Below are 23763 nucleotides of genomic sequence, written 5' to 3' on the forward strand. Positions count from 1 at the left end.
CTTTCTCCACCTTGAGTCTGTTCTCTTTCACTGATCTGCAATAATTTAGGCTCTTGTTCAAACTGCATTGAATCCATAGGCCACAAGGGAAACTGTGGGGACAGATGAGGGTGCCCAGGGCCCGGGGATGGTAAGTGACTTGCTCGGGATCACACAGCAATTGGTGATGAAGCTGGATCTATAATCCCAGACCTTTGACTTCCTATCTGTTATGGGTTGGATTGTGTCCCCCAAAGATATATAGAAGTCCTAACCTTGAGCACCTGTGAATGTGATCTTATTTGGAAATAGAATCTTGGCAGATTGAATTGAGTCAAAATGAAGTCATTAGGGTGGAGCCTAATCCATGTAAAGATGAGGGGTTAGAGTTACACAGCCACAACCCAAGGACACCTGCATGAAGCCACCAAAGCTGGAAGAGACAAGGAAGTGTCCTCCCCTAGGGGCTTGGAGGGATCATGGCCCTGCCAGCACCTGGATTTCAAACTTCTAACCTCCAGAACTGTGAGAGGATACTCTTTGTTGTTTTAAGTCATCCAGCCTGTGGTACTTGGTTACAGCTGCCTTAGGAAACTAATACACCATCTGACAGCATTTATGATATGAGAGGCGGGTGAAATTCTGGGTGAAAATGCAGCTCCTTGGAAGTGATGAGTGATGGCTCCTGCACATCACCCAGGTCACATTTAGTGTACAAGTCTCCTCTTAGCAGGACCTGACACTCTGTGCCTCCTCCTATCCTGAGAAACGCCTTCAGCAAGCCCAGTGATATGGGCTCCTTATCAATTTTTAAAGTTTATAAGTTGATGTAAAATTGGAAGAGTTTTCCTCCTAACCCTTCTTTTGGCTGCCCAACATAATTCTGATCATTTGCATTTAAGCAGCCTTCCCATCTGAGGGATTTCAAGGCACCTACCAAATTGCATGACCCATAGGAGTGGCTTCTGGGATTGGGAGTTCCTTGTTTCCATCTGCCCTCTGACCCCACTCTGTCCCAATGACTTCACTAAAGTGAGTCCTTTAGTTTAGTGGACTCAGTCAGGAAGGTAAGAGCTGCCATAGAAAATGCTGTGGCTCAGGCGTGGGCTGACTGTGGGCCGTTTGGGCAAATGATGCTTTGCAATTCATCTTAATGTTTACCCTAATTCTCAAGAGATGAAGATTATGAGCTGGCAAATTTCCAAGAATCCATTGGCCAACTCCTGAGTCTGTGATGTTTCTTAGTTGGGGGTTTGCATCCAGGGGTGGCTGTGTTCAGGCCCTAGAACTTGGCAATTTTGGTCCAAGAGAACCCTTGAGTCCACTAGCTGAGGTTGGTTTCCCAAACCCCGAATCTCCCGGTTGCATAACTTTGGGAGTGGCTGTCCTAATAGACATGCTCTATTTTCTTGCCTCACTACTCTTCACCGAAGCTTCTTGTTTACTGCAAAATTGCTAGGAATCTAAACATGCCAAGAGATGGTTCTCCCTGCCCCACAGGCGTGAGTCGAAGTAAGTGGAACCATATCTTTGCTTTCTTCCAAAACCAGTGGGTGGAACCAATTTAAAACCTCAATCATGCAATGTGTATGCAGAAATTTCCCTGTGTGTTTTAATGTTCCTCCTGAGAAGCACATAACGTTCTTGCCTGTGTTTTAGCTACCAAAGACAGGCAGTGACTCCAAAGGCAATAGGTCTAAACAATTGGCCACTGCTTAAACCCACTATGGTACAGCCATACAGTGCACCCCAATGCAGCCACAGAAAGTCATGCTTTGGGAGCAAATTTAATGACACGGGGAAATGTTTATGGTCTGCTATTAAGTGAAAAAAAAGCTGCTTACAAAAACAGAATGTATAATATGAAAACAGTTATGCAAAAATTAGGTATGTATCCATAAAAATCTGGAAAGCTATACTCCAAAATGTAAACAAACACTGATGAAATACTCAGGGCTGTGAACACACAATGGCCAGTCCATGCACGGCCCACAGGTGTCTGCTTGACAGAACAGCAGTGACTGACGTCTTGGAAGTGACATCTTTTCCTAATCACACAGGGCACCATAGGCCTTGGCATCAGCTCTGGGGCTTGTAGGTGAGTCTAAATTGTCTTCTATGTGCTTTCTCATGCTTCCCCAAAGTCCTTCAATAAATATGTGCTACTTTTGTGTCAACTAAAAGCAATGGTATATAATACAACCAATCTTAAGATAAGCGGTGGAAATTTGAACACTGACTGAATATTTGATGGTATTAAGGAATTATCTTTACGTGTACTAATGATATGGTGGTTATATTTTTAAATGACTCATTGGCTTTTAGAACTGCATACTGACATATATAGATGAAGTGATATGTCTGGTATTTGCTCCAAAATAACATAGGAAGTAGTTAAGTGGGTAGATGTATAGTATAAAAAAGAATGTTCATGAATCAGTAACTGTTGAAGCTGAGTGCTAGGTACCTGGGGGTTTGTAATACTCTTTTGTCTTTTTTTGTATATGTTTCAAATTGCCATAATACAAAGTTGAAGGAAAAACAGAAAATTAGTGTAGGTCACTGTGGCTGAGATTGACCTGAGTTTTCCTGTATCTTTGCTTCTGGTAGAATTGTGCAGACCTTCTCAGTGCCTTCCTGAGTGTGCCTTCCTGAGTCGGGTGTTGTGGCTGGTGAGGGAATGATGCTGTCCAGCCTGGTGAGGCTGAGAGGAAAAGCAGCAGGACACATGCCACCTACCCACATCTGCCAAAGCCATCAGGAGTTTTGCAGAGTAATGACTTTGTCAGCACCACAGCTGAAGATAGGCAAACAGACCTCATAAACTGGATTGTGAGTAACTAACATTTAACCCTTGACAAGAGCTGTTTTATACCTAACAGGTTTAACAATGCAAAGATGGGTAACCAGCAAGTTGCTGTCTCCATTGAGACAAAATAAGAGGAAAAGGATTAACTTACAAATAGGAGGAATTGGATTTAGCTACATGGGAAAAAAATCAGTACTAGAAAAGGAATGTTAAATACTCACAGGATTATTGTATCAGCTAGGAATGCTTTCAGCTGCAAGTAATAAAAAAAATCTTACAGTGTTTTAAGCCCTAAGTGCATTTGTCAGTTAGTTAACAAGGAGTTAAGAGGTTGAAAAAAATCTCAGGGTTATCTAACAACTTATGGTGGTATCAAGACATCAAGAAGCCAAATGTTTTCCATCCTTCTGTTTCTTTTTATTTTTTTAAGAAAACCTTTTTTTTTTTTTTTTTTTAAACTGTAGACTTATTGCCTCAGGGTTACAAGATTGCTGCAGGAGCTCCAGACATCCCATTCTTAAGTAACCATATCCAAAGGCAGGAAGCAGAAGGAGGAGAGCAAGAGTAAATTCTCCTGTGTAACTCTTTTTTTCTTTTCTTTGTTCCAGAAAGGGAAACTCTTGCCCAAAAGCCCTTCATCAGACTTGATTTTGTATCTTATTGGATGATACATTTTTGCTTTGTCACCTCCAGCTGCAAGGAAGACTAGGAAGATGAGTATCTGGCTCTTTAAGACCCTACAGGAAGGAAGAAAAGGATTGGGTATGGCTGCCACAATGGAAGAGAGCCCTGCCGTATCTTTCCTCATTATTGAAGCAATTTTAGCTAAGTCTAGAAAAGTTGAAAAAGGCAGAAAATTACCTATAACTACATCATCCAAAGAAATCCATTGATAACATTTTGGTGTCAGAGGAGCAGCTTTTAAGGCAGCTAGAGCTCCTTTACTGGGTATATGAAGACAAATGGAGTCAGAGCAGGTCAACCCAGGCCTCCCAGGTCTTTTGCAGATTTGGGAGTCAAAGTAAAAGGCTCTGTCTTGACTTCTTACACTCCTCAGGGGGAGAGAGAGGGTTCAGATAGAGTTTATCGGTTGTGTATTGCTGCATAACAACCCAAAGCTTAGTGGTTTAACACAACAACTGTTTACTATCGTTCATGTTTCTGTGGGTCAGGAATTTGGGCAGGGCTCACGTGGCCTTGGCTAGTTCACTCTGGCAGCTGCATTCAGCTGACAGTTCAACTGGGCTGGAAGGTCCAAGATGGTTTCGCCCATCTGTCTGGGGCCCCAGTGCTGCCTGTGCTCACAATTCTTACAGAATGAGTGAATGAATGAATAAATGAACACCATATGTTACAGGGAGCCAGTGGCCCAAATAGCTTGAGGCCACCAGGCAGGAGTCAATAAATAATGTTGAATAAAATGAGATTACACAGTCTTGAACCTGCCCTTAGGAGAATCCTGGGGGATGCTATTGAAAAGGCAGTTACTCACTTCCCAAGCTAGTTTTTCTAGTTTTAATTTTTTTTTTTTCTCATCAGATTTCCAAATCGTCAGCTGCCCGCTTTAAAGCAGTGGTTCTGCACTGGTGACTCAGCGTTACGTGGCCCCTGAGCTGGCTGAGCTGAAAAGTACTCCCCCCCAATCAGAAAAGTTTACATTTCCAGAGAATATATCTTGGCCTTTTATTAAGGTATAATTAATCACAGCATTGAGCATAATGACCAAAATAGTTTCCAAAGAGCAACTGAATGCTGGATAATTATAAATCAGGGGGTTTGGCGAGTCCAGGATCCTGCTAGATGGAGCACTGATGGCTCAGGCTGAGCAAACCAACATTCCACTGAAAAATAAAGACGGGGCATGCTCTGCAGCTCTGCCCCTGGTTTCCAGACTCCTGCCATCCCCTTGGCACCTCATTCCAATGCTCACTGTCACTTGGCCTTTCTAAGCTACACTGGGATATGCTTATTTCTTTTTTTTCCTAAAAAACAGCCTTTAAGATTGGCTGCTGAGAATGCAGGTTTGGAGCCTGGGTTTTGCTTGGTGGTTTTGTCTTATCTCAGTTTGGTTTGGTTATTTTCACTTTCTGCCAAGTTCACAGCACAACTGAAGACTTTAAATAAAAATTCATTTCTTATTTTTAGTAAAACGGTAAGACGTGCTTTGGAGGATATCTAGAAAATGCAGATGAGCAAAAGGGAAAAGAATATTTACAATGGCCCATAACCCTACTGCCCAGAGAAAGCTGTGACCATTGTCCACATGGTGTCTCACCACCACCGGTTTGCATCTCCTGAACTTCCTCACTTCCTGCCCACCTCACTCATTGTTCAGATAGTTTAGCTGTGTTTATGATGGTTTAAAGTGGCATGTGCCACCGTAAGCAAGGAGGCCAAGCACAGCCAGCTGATACCTCCCAGTCTTTTCTCCCATGTGTGTGGAGAAGGCATCTTCTCCTTGCATTCATCTCATGAGGATTAAACCGCAGGCCTTCAGTTAGGATGTTGTAGCCCAGGGCCGGAGCTCCACCCTAGGACACATGCCAGTTCCAGGTCTGTCTCAGGGTTGCTGTGGATTTTTAGCTTCCCACAATCAAAGGACAAAAAGAATAAAACCTATCCATCAGCCATTTGATGAATGGCTACTCTTTGCCCATGTTCACATTATCTTGCTGTATAACAAACCACCCCAAAACACAGTGGCTTTACATAACTATTTATTCTTACAGAGTTGTCCTTTGGCTGGGCTCAGCTCGGGGGTCCCTGCTTTGAGTCTCATGTGCTTGCCATCAGATGGAAGCTGGGCCTGCAGTTATCCAAAGGCTCCCCTGGGCTGGACGACGGGACGGCTCCCTCATGTAGCAGGGGCCTCGGTACCTGTGGGCTGTCCTTCTCTGCCCCCATAGTGTTTCACTCTCCAGGCCTTCTCCAATGGCTTGAGCTTGGTGGCTTCAGGGTACCTGCCCTTCTTATGTGACAGATGACTTTTAAAGGGGGAAAGCAGAAGCTGCCAGCCCAGTTAAGGGCCACCCCTAGAACAGGTAGAGTGTCACTTCTGTCGTATTCTATGAGTGAAAGCTGTCACGGGGCCTAGCCAGATTGGAGGAGGTGGAGACATAGATTCTACTTCTTGATGGGAGAGCGAAAAATCACACTGCAGAAGCATATGTGGGATGGGAAATGCTGTAGCTAACGACAGTCTGCCACAAGTGGGCTCTGTGTACGGCCAGGGTGTACTGGGTTGAGGGTCCCCCAGTCCTTAGAGCTAACATCTAGTAGTTAAGACAGACATTAAGCAAATAACCATGCAATAAAATATATATTTCCACACTGAAAAGCTAGGTGCTAGAAAACAAAAGAACAAAGGGAAAGGAAAAGTATAAAAGGAGCTTGGTCAAGGAATGCCTCTCTGAAAATAGGGCATGTAGACTGAGACCCCAGTGGGGAGCAGAAGTTATCCAGGTGAATGCATTCCATGCATAAGGAACAGCATATGAGAAAGGAGAGTGGGTTAAAATGTAGGGAGCAAAAAGGAGTTTGATGCAAGACAATGCTGAAAAACTAAGCCAGGGCCAGGCCATGCAGGGTCTGGCAGCACTCGGTGAGTATCTGGGATTTTGTTCTCAGTGCAGTAGAAAATCACTTGTTTTGTTTAGGTTAGGTTTGTCTGCAAGTGACAGAAACCCCAAATAATAATCCATTAAACAAGGCAGAAATGTGTCTCTTCCCCACATGAACTGAGGTTTTCATAATCCATCAGAAGCTAGGATGCCTGTCCACAGTATCAGGGACTAGCACCTTCTATCTTCCATCTGCCGTCCTCAGAACACAGTTTACCTCTACCTCATGGTTCAGAATGGCTGCTTGATTTCCAGCTATCACATCCTCATGGCAGTCAGCAGAAAGGAGGAGGGAAAAACATGTTTTGTTCTTTCCCAGATGCACATCATTTCCACTTACTCTCATTGCCAGAACTTAATCACGTAGCTATATCTATCTGCTGGAGAGGCTGGGGAATGGAGTCTTAGTTGCCCGTGTGCCTAGTTAAAAATTGGGTGTTTTATTACTAAGGAAGAAAGGGAGAATGGATAAACAGCAGTTTCTGCTAGAGTACTGAAAGGTCTTAAGGAAGGGAATATTTCTAACATTGCCAAAACGTGTTAAAGAACAGACACTGGTTTCTTTGTCAACAGTCCTGAGTTCTACAGTGCCCTCCCCCCAACTACTGTTCTCAGGATGACCTTAACTTCTCTGGGTCTTTGATTCCTCATCTACAAAAGGGAGGCTAGCCTGCCCATCACATAAAAGTGTTCTTTAAACTGGTGGGGTCATAATAATGAAAGGGCTTAGCAGGGGGTAGGGAGTGAGTAATCATTTTTAGGGAGGGTGTTAATTTTGAGAAATTCCAAATCTGTGAAATATTTAGAGATTTGGAAGCACCAAGGAAGCAAACAACACTCCATCTTTCTGACGTTCATCTTGTAACACAGCAACCAGCAAAGAGGTCCTTAAGTGCACAGAAATGGGATAATGGCCAGTGTCCTTAAGTGAACAGAATTAGCTTTAGAATTATCATCAGCTTCCTTGGAAATGCCAGCATTAAACTGACTTGCTCCCTGAGCTGTGAGCAGTCACAAGCCTTGTTCACAGAGCTCAGATGGCTGAGATGAGTGACTAGGATGTAGTTTCCAGGAAAGCTGGACATGTTCACATGCCACACAGAAAGAAGCAGGATTTAGGATGAGTCAGTCCCTAAAACCTGGATTAGAGACAAAGTAGGGACAGAACTACAGTTCATTTGTTCTCTTTCTGAAAGGCTCCCTCTACCTAATAATATAGTAAGATTAGCTGTTGTTTATGGACTGCCCACTAAGCTAAGCGGCCGACTCTGGGCTAAGCTCTTTAAATAATTACCTCATTCAACACGCAACAGTCCAAAGAGGCAGGTGCCAATCATACCTCCATTTTAAAGATGAGGAAATTGAGGTCTAAGAGTTCACAGTTACTACGGAATAACAGTGTTATGTGTCCCAAGAAGTCTGGCTCGATAGCCCTTGAATGTAAACCACTAATTACCCCGCCTCCAACCACCTCAAGTCTTAAGATGCCTCTCTTCCAAGCACACAGGTCTTGAAGGCCTATTATGTGCTGGGTCCTAGACTAGGTGCTGGTATTGTAAAGACTAAAAAACACATCCCTGGTCCTCAAGAAGTTCATGGCTGGTGGAGAAGTACACCAGGTAAATGTGCTGCTGGGTGTGCTGAGTGGTTGCTGCCTACACAGGAGGAAGGCCTGACCCACCCTGGAGACCGTGCCAGGAACAGTCAGGGAAGGCTTCCTGGAGGAAGCAACCCATGATCCAAGTCTCATGTCTCTGATTCAAACACACTTGAATGTGTCTGAAATAGAATACAGGTTTCAACACACACACACACCTGCTTTATAACTACACCCTTTCGATCCGCTAGTCTGATCCTCTTAATATGCTTATAAACAGAACTCCTGGCACCACTGGTAAGGACAGCTGGGTGAACTTCCCTGAAACTGAGCACCCCTATTTTATGGGTCAGCTCATTTATTCTATCATGTTTCTCCCTAAATTCCAGAAGATTTCGGAGCAAAAGGCAGCCTCATATAAGCGTCCAGAGAAGAACAGAGGCAGGCCCACACCAGGCCCCCTGTGTCCGGCCCTGACCCCCACCCTGTCTGCAGAGCCCAGGCCCCTGTGTGAACCAGATTGTTCTTACTCCCACTCACGTTTATTCACCACAGCTTGTTATGACCTTCATTCCCATCTTTTATCCCAATAATTATTATAGTGGAGAACGTTTTCTTCTTTTGGAAAACATAAGGCTTGAAACTGAAAAAAGTTAAAGCCTGTGTTCAGTTTTCAATTGCTTTTCTGGGAATCCTCACGTGGAAGGGTCTGCGTCTGACATCCACCCAAATGAACCTTCTCTTTTTCCTCCTTACAGAGGGAGGAAAAATAAAAATGCTGGGACTCCAGTCCTTTGCAAGTGAGAAAGATCCAAAAAGGGGATGGCTGGAATAGTGGGGGCAGCCTGGGTGGCGGGTCTTCCTTCCTAGGAGGATGCTGTTCCGGACTCTCCAACAGTGCCTAATAGATGTGAAAGAACACAGGCCTGGCACCCAGCTTCTGGGAAGGATGGGTTGGGCACCAGGCTGGATAGAGGGGCGGGGTCGGGGACTGGCTTGGAAGCCGCACTTGACATGCAACGCAGAAAACTCCAACTGTCCATATTAGAGATGAAAGGCTGGGTATTATGAGGTGGGGGCTAAAAGCCTTCCCTTAAGATTAGAAAAAAGAGAAAATAAAGGGAGAGAGAAGACTAGAAGGAGGAAAAAGATGGATGGAGAGAAGGAGAGAAAGTAAAAAAAAAAAAAAAACCTTAAAAACCAGCATTCCTAAAACTAGCTTCTGTCAGAAGTCCTTGCCACCATTTGTTAAAGATTTACCATTAGGACTGGAACGCTGATGTGGCGTTATGGGATGATTGAAAGCATCTGAGTTTTGGAGAGAAGCAGAGCTGGTTTTAAATCCTGATGCCGCTGCTTGTTAGCTGAGTGAGCTAGGATGGCCTCCTTTCCTCCTGAGTGAAAACGCGTTTGCTGACACCCGTGTGCCCGACTGCGTGGGCTGCAGGCAGGGGCTCCGAGAGGGACTGGAAAAGCTGGTGGCCTGGCCCAATGCTCCCCACTGCTCCCCGGGGAGAGGGGCCTCCTAGGAAGGCGTTTCCGCTGCTGGAGGACGGAGGAGGTGAGACTGTGCTGAGAGCGTGTGAGTGGAGCCAGCGGGGGAGGTGAGCGGCCACCAGGCTCCACCCTGACCAGGCATTTGCTGAAAACCACTGGACAATTGGTTCTCACATGTTAATGACTTTTCTTCTCTTACCGCCATTTCTAGCCCTGTGATACTCTGGCCAACAGTGCCCCTCTCCTTTCATTTATGTTCCAGCCTATATTCCAGACATGGGGTTCAGGTCTGAAGCCACTGCCGTCCATTTCGGGGTTGATGGCACATCTGTTCTTTCATCAGTACTGGAACCCTTCTCTTGGGCTACCTTGATCTGTGCTGAACACACCCTTTGGAGCAGGCATTTAGCTCATATTCAAGTTCTCAAAAGTGAAGCCAGTTTGCCGTGGGGGCCGTGTGAACAGTTGGGTGTGTGTGAGTGTGTGTGTGTGTGTGTGCATGCTCATCTGTAGTGGGTGTTCCCCTCCAGTGTGACCCCTCCTGTCAGCTCGTCCACTCTCTTTCCAACCTCTCTTTTAATAAATTCATTCCAATCCTTTCAAACATTTTAAACCCACAAGAATGTGATGATTCTATCTGGGCTTCAGGAATTATATATTTTAAAAGTCACTTCCAGTTGCATGACCATTAATCTAGGAACATTAACCTTGTCAGGTTGTTCTGTGAGCACATCTAAATATGTCCTTTTCCTTCGTTTAGTAAGTTAACTGATCATCCTGGCATTCTCCTCATTTTTGATGCTGAGAAACCCCACGGTGCTGCTTGCACTGTGTAGGTTTCTGACAGCTCTAAAATGGCTTGTGATCAGAAAAAGAAAAATAAAAGGAAAAAAACCCACAAGTGACATTTTCCAAAATGAGCTTTAAAGAAGATTATTCTCCCGGAATGGAGTTAAAAAGAGAAAATGTATATGTAAGTAATTGCTTAGGAATGCACCTTAATATAGCAATTTCTTGATACAGTCTCAATGTTTTATTTGCAATGTTCTTGCAACAACTTATCAAGGTACTTTGCTGTGGAAATGAGATACTTCTCTCCAATTAAGAGACACAAGTGATCCAAAGAGAAATAGAATGTACTGTCTTTGGGGGAATATCTCCAAAAGAAAGGAAGAGAAAAACTAAACCTTACTGAAACTTTGAAAACCCAGTGTGCTTAAATGAAATGGTTGAGTACGATTTCTCTAGATAAGGATATTGCAATACAATGGAACTATTTCAGTCTTAGTTATATGAACTACAGTTTAACACTACCTTCTTAGAACTCGGGTGTTTCACAGGGGTCTAGTCTTTCATTTCAGCTACTCAGGTATGCTTACTTTTTTCATAACATTTCTTAATGTGTCATATAAATAGAAAAGCATATTTTTATGTTGAGGCAGAGATTCCTTTTAAAAATAACTGTTTCTTGTTATCAAAAGTTACACAGAAATTTACAGAGAAAATAGAAATCACCCAAAATCAGACCATTCGGGAGAACTATTATTAACATTTTGGTGTAGTCCTTCCAGTTATTTGTGTGTGTGTGTGTGCGTGTGTGTGCATAAATAATGGAATTTTTCCAAACTGGGGAATCATGATGGGTATACAGTGTTGTATCTGGTTTGTTGTCTTTGTTGTTCCTACTTAACATACACTGGGAAGGTTTTTCCATGTCATTATACATGCTTCTATAGCATCATAATTGCTGGCTACGGAGTTTTCCATTGTGTGAAAATACCATGATTTTTTAAGAAATCAGTTCCCTCCTATGCACCAGTCGGGTTCCTCCCTGATTTTTTTTGTTTGCTTGTTCCTCATTACAAACAGTGGTGTAGTTCGGTCTTGTGCGTGTCTGTCATTAGTCCTCTAAAACAAAATGAAGGGAATGAACATGTGTGAAAAGCTGTTTACACGTAAGGCTGACTTACCCTCCAGAAAAGCTGCACCAATTAATACTCCCCCCAGGAACGGAGAAGGAGACTGGGGAAGCTGAACCTGCAGGCCGGGCTCAAACCTCAGCTCCGCCACCCTCCAGTCACACGGTCTCTGGCAGAGGGCAGAAATGTTCTGGGCCTCAGGCTTCTGATCTGAACAATGGGGGAAATAAATGCATTGATGTCATGTGGCTGTTTCGAGGATTAAATGAGATAAAGTCCTGGGGCCTGCGAATGGCCCACCACCATCTTACAACCAGATTCTTCCACTTACCGATTCAATTCTCTCAACAAATCCTTATGGAGCGCCCACCCAGTGCCCCACCCTGTCCTCAGCACTTGAGGTACATCCGTGAGCCCAAGAGATGCAGACCCTGGCCCACACGGGTGTGCACATCCTTGCGGGGAGGAGGAGGGAGCCAGACCATACATAACAGAGGAGGAACTGTACAGCATGTTAGAAGGCAATGTGTGTGCTATGGGAAAAGACCAAGCAGAGCAGAGGAAGGATTTTCAGGAATCTGGGTGCTCAGGTTGGAATTTTAAGAAGGGTAATCAGAGCAGGCGCCAGTGAGAAGGTGACAGTTGAGCTGGGACTTGGAGGGGGTGAGAGCACAGACAAGCAGATAACAGGAGAATGGCTCGAAGCAGGAGAGTGCTGGAGCCCCCCCTCCCCACCCTGAGGCAGGCAAGGGGGCAGTGTGGTGGGAGCCAAGGGCGCAAGGGGGGCGGGGTGACAGAAGAAAGATGGGGGTGGTGCAGATCATGTGGAGCCTGACAGGGCCTCTTCCTCTGCATGGAGTGAGGGCAGGCTTCTAAGCAGGAGAGAAAAGGATGGATGATGTGGCTTCTGTTTTGTAAAAATCACTCTGGCTGCCCTGCAGGAATAGACTATAAGGGGCAAGGATAGAAACAGGGAGTCTGTTGAGGGGCCTGTACAGTGAGAGGTTCTGGTGGCTCCCAGCAGGGTGGAAGGGATGAAGGCGGCCCAGCCTGGTCAGATTCTGGACCTGTTGTGAAGTTGTCAGCAGGAGGATCTCCCGTGGGTGTGAACTGGATGTGGAGTGTGAGAGGACTAGGAGCCAAGGCTTTATTTATTCCATGGCCTTTGACCTGAGCACCTGCAAGGATGGAGGTGCCTTTCATGGAGACAGAAGACCAGGTGTGGAGTCTGGGAAGTGCCAAGTTTGCGGAGTCAGTCAGACATCCAAGTGGAGATATTGAGACAGCAGTTAGATGGATGAACATCTGAGTTCGGGGGACAGGGCTAAGGTGAAGATACAACTTCTGGAGTCGTGGGTATGTGCATGGTGATTCTAAAGCTACGAGATTAAAGAAAATCTCCAAGAAAACGTGTCTGCATAGAAAAAAGGGTCAATGACTGGAGCCTGTTGGCATTCCTACTTTAAAAGATTGGAAAAAGAAGAAAAAACAGCAAAGGAGAATAAGGAGAGCCAGCATCAAGGGAGGGAGCAAACTAAGAGAGTCTGACATCCTGGAGGCCAAGAGAAATGATTAAGGAAGAAGGAGTGAGTCAGTGGGTCAAAGGCTACGAAGAGACCAAATTAAAACGAGGATGGAGAACTGATGGGTTCGTGTGGATTCAGCAGCCTCGCTGGATGAGGCAGATGTGCTGGAGTGGGTAGAACAAAAAGCCTGATGAGAGTAGGTTTAAGAAAAAGTGAGAATATGAAAGTGAATATATGCATGTATATGCATGACTGGGACATTATGCTGTGCACCAGGAATTGACATATTGTAACTGATTATAGGTTAATGAAAAAAAGAAAGAAAGAAAGACAAAGAAAAGATGAGAGGAGACTTGGAGACAGTGAGTACAGACATACCTTTGAGGAGTTTTACTCTAAAATAAATGTGGCAGGACTAACTGAGGAAGTATAATCAAAAGAAGGTGCTGTGTGTGTGCACGTGTGTGTTTTAAATAACGGCACATGCACTTGGTTATGGGAAGGGTACTGAAGAGAGAAAACTTTCTGACATAGGAGAGAGGGGAACTGTTGGAACATCTTCAGTCGACAAGTGTGAACAGGCTCTGTGAACAGTGCAGAGAGGAGAGCTGGTTTTCGATGGGAGCAGAGGAAATCTCTACCAAGCTGTGGCTCCAGGTGCCATTAAGTGGGCAGCTGTGATACAGGGATGCTGGGAACCTTCTCTTCTGATGGCCACATTTCCTCGTGTGCTTATTGAGCATCTCCTGCTGCCAAGCGCTCGGCTGCCCACTAGGTCATTTTGCCAGGTTCCCAACATCTTTGACATGCCTTCACCTCTCTAGAATAACTCAGGAATGTTTAGAGGACTTACTAGGTTTCAATAAGGGGCAGTGGTACCCAAGAAGTCTGGAGGGATAAGCGTCTTTCCAAATGCCTCCCTGAATACCCAGGCTCATCCTGGGGTCAAGAATTTGAAGCAGTTACTCTCTCATCCATTACTAAACATTGATAGAAGCCTTGTGCTAAAAATAATTGTGCTAAAAATAAAAAGTCCCAGCCCTTATCTGAATTTTGTCAAATAAACTGCCAACAGCTACATCTACAAATTTGGAAATATCTGTACAAACACTTAGCTATTTGAAAACGTCAGAAACCTTGGCATCATTTGGCACTTTTAAAGCTTTATTTTCCTTATCTATCTGTTTTGGTTTGATGGAGACAGAGCCAGGCAGTGTGAAGGATCCATTTAAAATCAAGCCTCTGTCCACAAAGGTCTGTTGCCATCCTCGTACAGATACTAAGGGGGAGAATACAGCAATCATGGGACTATGAGGATCCAAATGTCATTGCCATTGTACCTTGATATTGTCCATGAATACAGTCTCTTCTGTTTAGAGCTAAACTCACGAAATTTTCATATGTGTGCATTAATTCTCATTCTGAACAGTTAAACTGTCTTGATGTCTCTGTTACTTCAAGCAATTACAAAACTTTCCTTCATCTTCTTTTAAATGTTTGATGTAATCTTAAACCTATTAAAACCCTCCTGCAACAGTGTGTACTCTTCAGGGTTCTTATCAAGCCTCATGGTTAAGTCAACTTTGCTTTTTATTGCCTTTGGTTCATGTTACTGCAGTTCATTAAGAGTATGCAGCATGACTGGCTAGAAATTAAATCCAAGGCACTGTCCAGCTTTAAAAAAAAAAAACTGATTCTTTGTAGTCAACTAGGTTTTAAATTCAGCTTCCTTTATTTATACAAGGTATCACGATAAAGGATAGGCAAATCTCTTATCCATTCTCCTTTATGCCCTTAAGAGCACTTTGCAAACTGTTGTCCCATGTTTACACATACTTATTGTGTATCAAATGACACTCAACTCAAGGACAAGCAAACGTTTTGGTAGCTGGTCCTGAATCTTTGACACCTCTCTGTCCCTTTGCTGTAGTAATAACTCAGGGATGTTTAGATGACCTTCTATATATGGTCAGAGTCCATGTGAAAGGAAGTGAGGGAGACAACTAGTCAGCTTGTCAGTTTTCTACTCCTTCTGTGGATCCCTGTAGAATCTTTTAGATGATGTGAGTTTTCATAGTTAAAAAACCAGTGAGGATGCTCACTGCCATAACTAGAGCTCCAAAGCTCACAAATACTATTTTTTTAAATCACACATGTATAAAAAGAAGAAGATAAAAATTGTAATTGTTGATCAGTTGGTATAACTTGTATTAGACAGAGTAGCACTATTTACTCTTATTAGACAGGATGCCATAACAAACCCCAAATTTGCACCACACAGCACAACAGAAGCTTTCCTCTTGCTCACGTGACAGTTCAGGGCAGGTGTTCTTGTTCAGTCAATGGCTGTTCCTCCATGTGGTCATTCAGGGACCTGGGCTCCTTCCAAGTTGTGGGTCCAGTAGCCCCTGTTTCATTGGAGTCCCCTGCAGCTGGCTGACAAATGGCAGAGGGGAGCAGAAAACAGGCACAGCTTAAAACCCCACCCAGAAGTGACACAGCACTTCTGTTCACATCCCATTGGTGAGAATTAGCCATACGTCCTGAGGGGGATGCAAAGGAGGCTGGTTGGGCAGCTGTGTCCAAACTCTAAGCTAAGGAAGAGTTAGCCAGCCACCTCTACCACACTGTGTAATGCAATTACATTTAAAAAATATATTCGGTCTGCCTCCGACTATAACATTTTGGAATGTATCTAGAAAATGGGATCATACTTATTGTTTTATTCACTGGATCTTTCTTTGTGAACAATAAATCAGATCAGACATCTGCCACATGTATTTTAGATGTACACCATTTGTGTGAACAGAGCATGGTCGCAAATAGCAGCCAGGCCCCCTTCCCTATTTTTTTTTTTTTTTTTTTTGGTGTTTCCATTTGATAGCCAGTATCACAAAGACAGAGAGCAACAGGAAGCTATATAATACAGTGGGGCGAGTTCAGGCTTTGGGGTCAAGCAAATCTGGGCTCAAGTCCTAGCCCTTGCATTTGCTAGCTTGTAATAATAAGGAAGCCTTTTCCTTAACCTGTCAAATGTGGAAAGGAAACTTCTTTTATTAGGTTTCTGTGAGGGTTAGTGAAATAATTTATGCAAAGAACTCAAATGCCAAGAATAGTGACAACATTATTTTTTAAACCTTATAAATGATTTTATAAGATTTATAAGAAAAATTTTATATCATTGTCATTTTGTGGCTGAGTGAGATGGACAAACAAGTAAAGCAAATTTTAGACTACGTGCGAGTCACCTGGAGATCTTGATGCTGACTCAGGTCTTATGTGGGGGCCCCTGAAATTGAATTTTTAGCAGTTCTGATGCCTCAAAGGGAGGCCAGTGGATTGCAAACAGTAGGAAAGCAGAAATGAAGAGAAATGAACAAATGACCCAGAGTCTTAAGAGATAAGAGGAGCATCTAGCACAGAGGCATCCTGTGAGGCAAATTTTCACCAGATGGGATCATTCCAAGCATGGTAGATATTTTGCATTCCAGTCCCCTGCCCTCCAAGTATCAACAGTGTCTCCACAATCACTGTGATAATGAAAAATGCTCCACATTTCCCCAAATATCTCACATGGGAGTTGAACCTCCCATGGTTGAGGACCACTGATCTAGTTCAAAAGGTTCACCTTTTCAGATGATGAAGATGCAGTTCAGAGAGGTGAAGTGACTTGCTTATGGTCACACAACCAATTGGTGCATGGCTGGGAACAGAACCAAGTGTTCTTCTCCTAGGTGGGGGCTCATTTCTACCAAGTGGCCATATTTGTTTAAAATGCTTTTAAATACTGGGCTGCTCCCCGTGGGTGAGAATGAGAATAAACTTAGCTAGTCACAATAAGAATCAATGATCCGGGCAAATAAAAGGGGCAGTTATCCAGTTGTAACCAGGATATAAGCGGGGGCTCGTACTGCTAATTAAACATTAAGCACATTTGAAGAAAAAAGTCTGAAAACCAGAAATAGTTAAAAAGTAACTCTAGTCATTAATTATATTTTCAAAGATCAATAAAGGATTCTGAGTCATATCCCACAGCATCCTTGTCATCTCAGGGATCTTATTGGTTCACATTCTGACAGTGCTTCAGAATCTCGACGCTCCCCTCTTTGTTGAAGCCTTATTCTCTTTTCCTTTCGTCCCTCCGCCCCTGCCCTGTCATCCATACCCATTTTCTCCATGTTGAATCCCAAAGGCCCAGAAATCAGCAAGTCAAGACAAGACTCTCCTTGATGTAGGCGAGGGGAGACATTGAGTCAAAGCAAGACCAGAGCAGGAGAAGGGAACACAGAGGGTGGGGACACTCCCACTATATTAACCCTCTCTGTGGCAACCACTCTTGAATCATGCCGTTCACGCAGTCATCAAGGACAGTCCTCCATGCAGAAACCCTGTCTCCTCCCAGAGCGGATCTCCGCGGTCCTACCTCAGGGTCGAAGGAGGCACTGCTCAGAGGCACTCCCTCTCTCTGACAGGGCCACCTCTGTCTGGGGGTAATCTGAAAAATGAGAGCAAAGCTGAGAGCTTGGAGTATTAGCAACATACATATATGTACCAACTGGTGACTTCTAGTTTAGATGACAGAAAAAAACAGAATTCTGGTATACTTTAAATACATAGAAATGGACAAAATGTCTTTTGAAAAACATTTAAAACACATACTCATGCTCATGCATAAGAAAAGAATATCTCCAAGAGCTAAATGTGAAGTGGTAACTCATAGCCACAGAGCTATGCAGGGATTAAATCCATGCAGCCTGCAGAGAGACAGGCTGGGTTAGTGGTTTCAGAGCTGAGCTTTTAATGCCCCTAAAGAGCTGAACGTTAAAGCAGTGGACCCTGTGCAGGGCCCAGAGCTGAGACTGGGCTTCCTGCCTGGCTTTAGAAGCCAGAAACCTGCTAATCCCTTTGTTCATCAATAGATACCAAAAAAGGTCTGGGAGTTATGGTACAGTGACAACATGAAGGATCCACTCCACACAAGAAATTCACAGAATAGAAGACAAACAAGAGAGTTGATAGAACCCAAAGCTTGTTCTTTGAAAAAACCAATAAAAGAAATGGACCTCTGGCCACACTGATTTTTTAAAAAGTATAAATAAGCAATATTAGGGCAGAAAATAAAATCATAACCACAGATACACTAGAGAGGAACACAGTATTCTATGAGCAAAGAATATTCTGTGCCAATAAAGTTGAAAACATATGAAATGGGATAATTTTCTAGAAAAATATGAAATACTAAAATGTATTCAATGTGAAAAAGAAGACTTGGAGAGAAAATTATGTTAATCATTGTCCCTATGTTCAAGCAACAGAAAATAATTTTGCCTTGTTACAAAAACTGAAAAAAGGATAGTGCAAGGAATGAATTACCAGCCAGTCTCTTATAAACATACCAGTAAATAGCTAAAAGAAAATATTAACTCATTGAATGCAGCAATGAATTTTAAACAAAAAAAGGATCCACAGACAAGTCATGCCATCGTTGGAAAGGACCGTGATGCCTTTCCAAATGTTGTTCCTAAACATTTGATGTTACTTCTCATACCACTGCCCCTCACAAAAAAAAAAAAAAAAAAAAAAAAAAATCTCTATAATGTCCTTGATTCTTGGCTAATTTGCTCCAGGCTTAAAATCTTGGGCAGGAGGGTCCCGTGAGCTGAGCCAAGAACATAGTCCCAGGTCCTAGACGCTAGATGGCAGAGGAAAGTGTATGTTTCATGGTTTCAACTCTTAACAATGGAATACAGGTCCTGCCTTTGGCTAAGATTCTTGCAGTAGGGAATTTCCCAACAGGGAGGTACTTCAGATGCTGGACAGCACAAAAAAAGTTTTTTAAACACAACGGAGCCAATAAATATTAAAGACATTTAAAAATTTCTCCCTCTCCCCAAAAGGCATCATTTTCACATAATTTTTATAAGCAACTTTTGCCAAATCATCAATTATAAAATTGTTTCAAATATTTCAATTCTCCCCACATTAATCTATGAATTCACTGCAATCCCAATCCAATTTCCATAGATTTTCTGGGGAATTTGAAAAACTGATTCTAATACTCATATGCAAAGATAAACATTTGAGAAGAGCCCCCCATCCACCCCATTAAATCAGTGGCATTCAGGGATTCCTGGAAAAGGCAAAAGCCAATCAGGAACAGAAGAGACGTTCTCAGCTTTTTTCTTCAAATTAGACTTTAAAATTTTACCACTGGGGTAATAATTTTCCAGGGGTTCGACTTAGCTTACAGGGCATCACTGAAGGGAGGTACTTCTGATAACATACTAATAATAAAAAATTTATCCAATGATGCTTATGCTCTGTGCACCGTTCCAAATGCTTTACACATTTAATCTTTACCACAAGTTTCTTTTTTTCTCCCATTTTTAAGGTGAGGAAACAGAGACCAGAGGGGTAGAGTAACTTGCCCTGTGTTAGAGCTCAGGCAGTTTGACTTCTGAATTAATGCAGACCCCACTCCAAATACAGACACATAGATATGGTGGACAAACATAAAAAGAGTATTTAAAAATGGCCACACTCAACAGAAAGCTCCAGGGGCGGGTACGGCTCAGTGGTATTGTGCAGGTCCTGGGTTCAATCCCCAGTATCTCCATTTAAATAAATAAATAAACCTGCCCCCCCAAACAAACAAACAACAAACAAGTAAACAAGTTCCAAAAACAGACAGAGCTTGGAGCCAGAACAGTGACCACAGCTTTGCCTGTCACTTCAGCCATGCATTTAATTAACTTTACACAACTCATCAAGAGCCTTTTCCCCCTCTGCCACCAGAACTAACAATGTTCTAGGTATGTCCACCGGCCAGCTCTGGTCTGCATATTCTTTGTTACTAGTAGACAAATTGAGTAAATGCTTAGAAACTTTTTGGCAATTTGACTTTGCTGCTACATTCTGTGTGGATGCATCTCAGTGAACACGGTCTAGACCAGTCAGGAGTCGTCAGACTTAAGACACTTGTGGAGGGAGCCAAGGACCAGGCCTGCACAGCAGGGCCACACAACAACACGTGACATTTTAAAGTATGTTTGTCATGGGTAACACAAAGGTGTGTAAAAATCTGAGAAAATGTAAGTGTTTATTTTTATAATTCATTATTTTTATAATTATTTTAATTTTTAATCGTCTGTTATTTAACTTATAGGTTATTAACTAAATTAAGAAGCAAAAATCTGTATTTTTTAAAATGTTAATCCTTATCAATAAATGATGAAACAAGCTTTTCTGGACATTTTTGATAAGAAATGACACCATGGTTCCAAATCTACTGGTAGTCAACCAAACGATGATGAGGAGTGTGATTATGAAAACCGTAAGATGCAACTACTGAGGGAAACTGTGTAACAGATGCACAAGACCTCTCTGTACTTGTCTATTGCAACTTCCTGTGAATCTGTAATTATTTCAAATTACAAATTAAGAAAAAAAGTCCAAACAAGACTCGAGTCCAGACAAAATTCTAGGAGACTACGCTCCTCTCTCTCTCCATACATATATACAAAGGTAAATTACACTAATCATAACTGAACAGCTTGCTAAAAATTTAACATATGTATATATGCTTGTAAACATCACCCAGACCACAATATTGAGCATTTCTATCACTGGAAAAAAATCTTCATGTCCCTTCCCAGACTGTAGCCCTCTTCCAAGGGTATTCCAAAGACATGCTGTCCCAACGTCTGTCACCATAGTCCACTTTTCTCTACTTTGAAGCTCATATAGGTAGAATTATGCAGTATGATCCCTTTGTTGTTTGGCTGCTTTCACTTGGCATTTGGTAGACTCACCCTGGTTGTGCAGGGTACTGGTGATTCTTTTTGTTGCTATGTAACATCTCATTCTATGAATAAAATCCATGTTATTTGCCCTTCCTACTATTGATGGAATACTTGAGTTATTTTCGACTTGAGGCTATCACAAATAAAGCTGCTAAAAAAATTCTCATTTTTAAAAAAGAAGAAGGAGGGGAAAAAATGAACACCAAAGAAATAAAGTTCATTTCAATTTTGGGAGGGAGGTATATATTGGTCAGGAAAGCAAAGCCACTAAGTGTTGCAGAATAGAGGATTAATTATGGGATTTAGATCTTAATGATTTGGGAGAAGTTGGTCAAGGAAGGGTCTAAAATGTGGAGTTAGTGGATGAGAGAAATAGTCACGACCAGTTGTTCTGCACACTGGTATAGGTAGATGAGTGTGGAATGCTTGAGAAGCTAAGCATGGCCAGATGTTGAAATGGGATCATAAGGAGGGAGTTTGTGGACAGATCTGTGGGAAGCTGCTACCTTTATGTAGCTATCACTCCTGTGAATCCACCAGCAAGCATTTGCAGTGGATCTGGGGGCTGCTGCTGGTCAGCAGGGCTAGCTCTTAAGAAGAGCTAGAAGCAGAGCAAAGGAGATCAAGGACCAGCTGGAATATGCTGGTTACCTCTGAATCTGTTTATCACTGTATCTGGCTAAAAAGACCCACATGAATGTTCATAGCAACTTTGTTTACAATAGGCACAAAACTGGAAACCACTCAAAGGGCCATTGGCAGATGAATGCATAAACAAATGATACTCTATTCATGCAATGAAATCATAAGAAATGAACCACTGAGAGGTGAGGATACAGGAAGGATTGCCTGCTTGGATATTGATATGCCACAAATTAAGACAGGAGTACAATTGGAGAGAGTATCAGTGAAGTAGGAGCTAAAATAATTTTTAAATGAAGAGTAATTTGTGAATCAGTACAAAACACCAACCACAAAAGGCAGTGGGGTGGTAAAATCTGGGGAAGAGGGAGAAAGAGTGGCAGTGGGAAGCAAGGAAAATGCTCGAACAAATCTGCAAGCTCAGAGGTGGGAGAGCTGTGGGAGAAACAACAGCCAACACTAGGGATGGCTGCAGGGCAAACAGCGTCCTAGGGAAGATTCAGATTTCCATAGTAGATAGGGAAAACTCAGATTTCCATTAGATAAAGGAGGAGAAGGGAGACTTCAAAGAGGATGGGCATAATTTCAATGGCTGTGTGTGTGTGTGTGTGTGTGTGTGTGTGTGTATTTTTTTTTTTTTTTGTAATTTCCAAAAGTTCTATTTGATTCTTCCTCAAACAAGTTTATTTTCCACACAGGAAATGGCACTTACATTAAATTTCTTTTTAAATTTTCTATTCCTTTCTTAATCCTTACTTTCATTTTTTAAATTTTCAAACATTTATGCATTGTTTATGTTCTGTAGCTAATAATTCCAATGTCTTAAATCCTCAGAAATCTCCTTTTTTTGTTAGTGTTTTTGCTGACTTTCATTCTCAGTGAATCTTTTTTTTTTTTTTTTTTTGTGCTGGGTAATGTTTTATTGTGAGCCTCTATTGGTCTGCACTTGATCTTGGGGGAAGCGGCGAGTGGCCTGAGTTGAGAGGTGGGTGCTTTCCTCTAGAGGGGCTTTGCAGTTGTCTTGGCCACAGGCTAGGAGGGATTTGCAAACTGTGACCAGCATAGTATCAATTCTGAGCTTGGGGGTCTTCCTTGACGGCACTAGTAAAGCAAAGTTACATCCCACAGCTATGTGTTGGGGAGTTGTCAATTCTCCTCTGAAATAAGTTTTGATTTTTTCTACTCAGAATAATAATAGAAACAGATGGTTTTCCTCATAGCCTCAAATGGCAGCAGCAGCAAGCAGAGTGGGGCAAATGCTCCCCGAATGACAGCCTTTGAATCTCCCAGCTTTACCACAGGGTTTCCTCTTGGAGAGTTTGGGAGAAAAAGATTAGAGACTTGGGAAACATAGCAATCAGGAAAAAACAGTTTTTAAAAATACATAATAAAGGAAATTTTATCATGGTAAATTACTTGGCTTACTAAGTAGCATATAATCATAAGAATCACATTAGAATTAGGCATGTAATTGGGTATATAAGTAGCTAACTACAATAAAATGAACATTGAGTATTCATTTCAACAAAAATTGTGGTAGAATTTTACTGGGAGGGGAAGGGAGAGCCTGGGGAGAGAAAAGGTATTTGATGGTATCTGATCATCCATCACAAGATACCAATTGATAATGCCTAAAATGTGTGAAATAGTCATGTAAGCACACCATTTAAAGGTGTGGATGTAAGTATCAGAAAAACAGCTAAAACGAGCTTTAGAAAAGAAACTCAGGAGTGGGCAGAGGTATGCTAGAGTTGACTTGTTCTGGCTTGAGATGCCAGCTGGGCACATCTGTCCCCAGTGCCCTGCTCAGCAATGTCACACTGGGACCTTGAAGTCAGTCATGGTGGGAGTATTTACATCACTGAAACAGAAGACACTATAAATCAAAGCCTTTTTTTCCCCCAGAAAGTCAGTTGTTAAATATTTATAAGCATATCACTAAGGACCAGAGAGGGACTCCTCATTTAGTTACAAGCTTTATTGTACTATTTGGTTTTTCCAACTGTGTACATGTATCACTCTGAGAAAATGCTGTTTTTCAAGGAGTAACCCATGGGGGTGGAGGAAGAAAGAAGAACAGAGAGAGGGGACTTGCCTTATCAAATATCAGAATGTACCATGAATACAATCTAATCAGTATGGTATGGGCATAGTGATGAATGGAAGAGAAGAAGAGACTAGAGAATCCATAAGTTAGTCTCTTTATATGTATAAAATTTATTCATGATAAAGTGGTATTTCAATTCAATGAGGGCAAAGTAATTAAGTCATAAATAACGTTGATACAGCTGTCTGTCCACCTGTGCTAGTTTGCTAAGGCTGTGGTGACAAACTGCCAGGTGGCTTAAACAACAGAAATTTATTTTCTCACA

General features: G+C 42.5%; 1 long non-coding RNA gene across 1 annotated transcript in view; it reads left to right on the forward strand.

The window, feature by feature from the left end:
• LOC141574185 (uncharacterized) overlaps positions 1 to 20187 on the forward strand; it is a 46292-nt gene extending 26105 nt beyond the window's left edge. The window contains exons 2-3 of the long non-coding RNA XR_012500911.1: positions 2590 to 2811; positions 3397 to 20187. This is a non-coding gene — a long non-coding RNA (uncharacterized LOC141574185). The remainder of the gene's footprint in view (positions 1 to 2589; positions 2812 to 3396) is intronic.
• The last annotated feature ends 3576 nt before the right edge of the window (positions 20188 to 23763 follow it).

This window comes from Camelus bactrianus, chromosome 2, assembly GCF_048773025.1.
Source record: "Camelus bactrianus isolate YW-2024 breed Bactrian camel chromosome 2, ASM4877302v1, whole genome shotgun sequence".
In the NCBI taxonomy this organism is placed as follows: Eukaryota; Metazoa; Chordata; class Mammalia; order Artiodactyla; family Camelidae; genus Camelus; species Camelus bactrianus.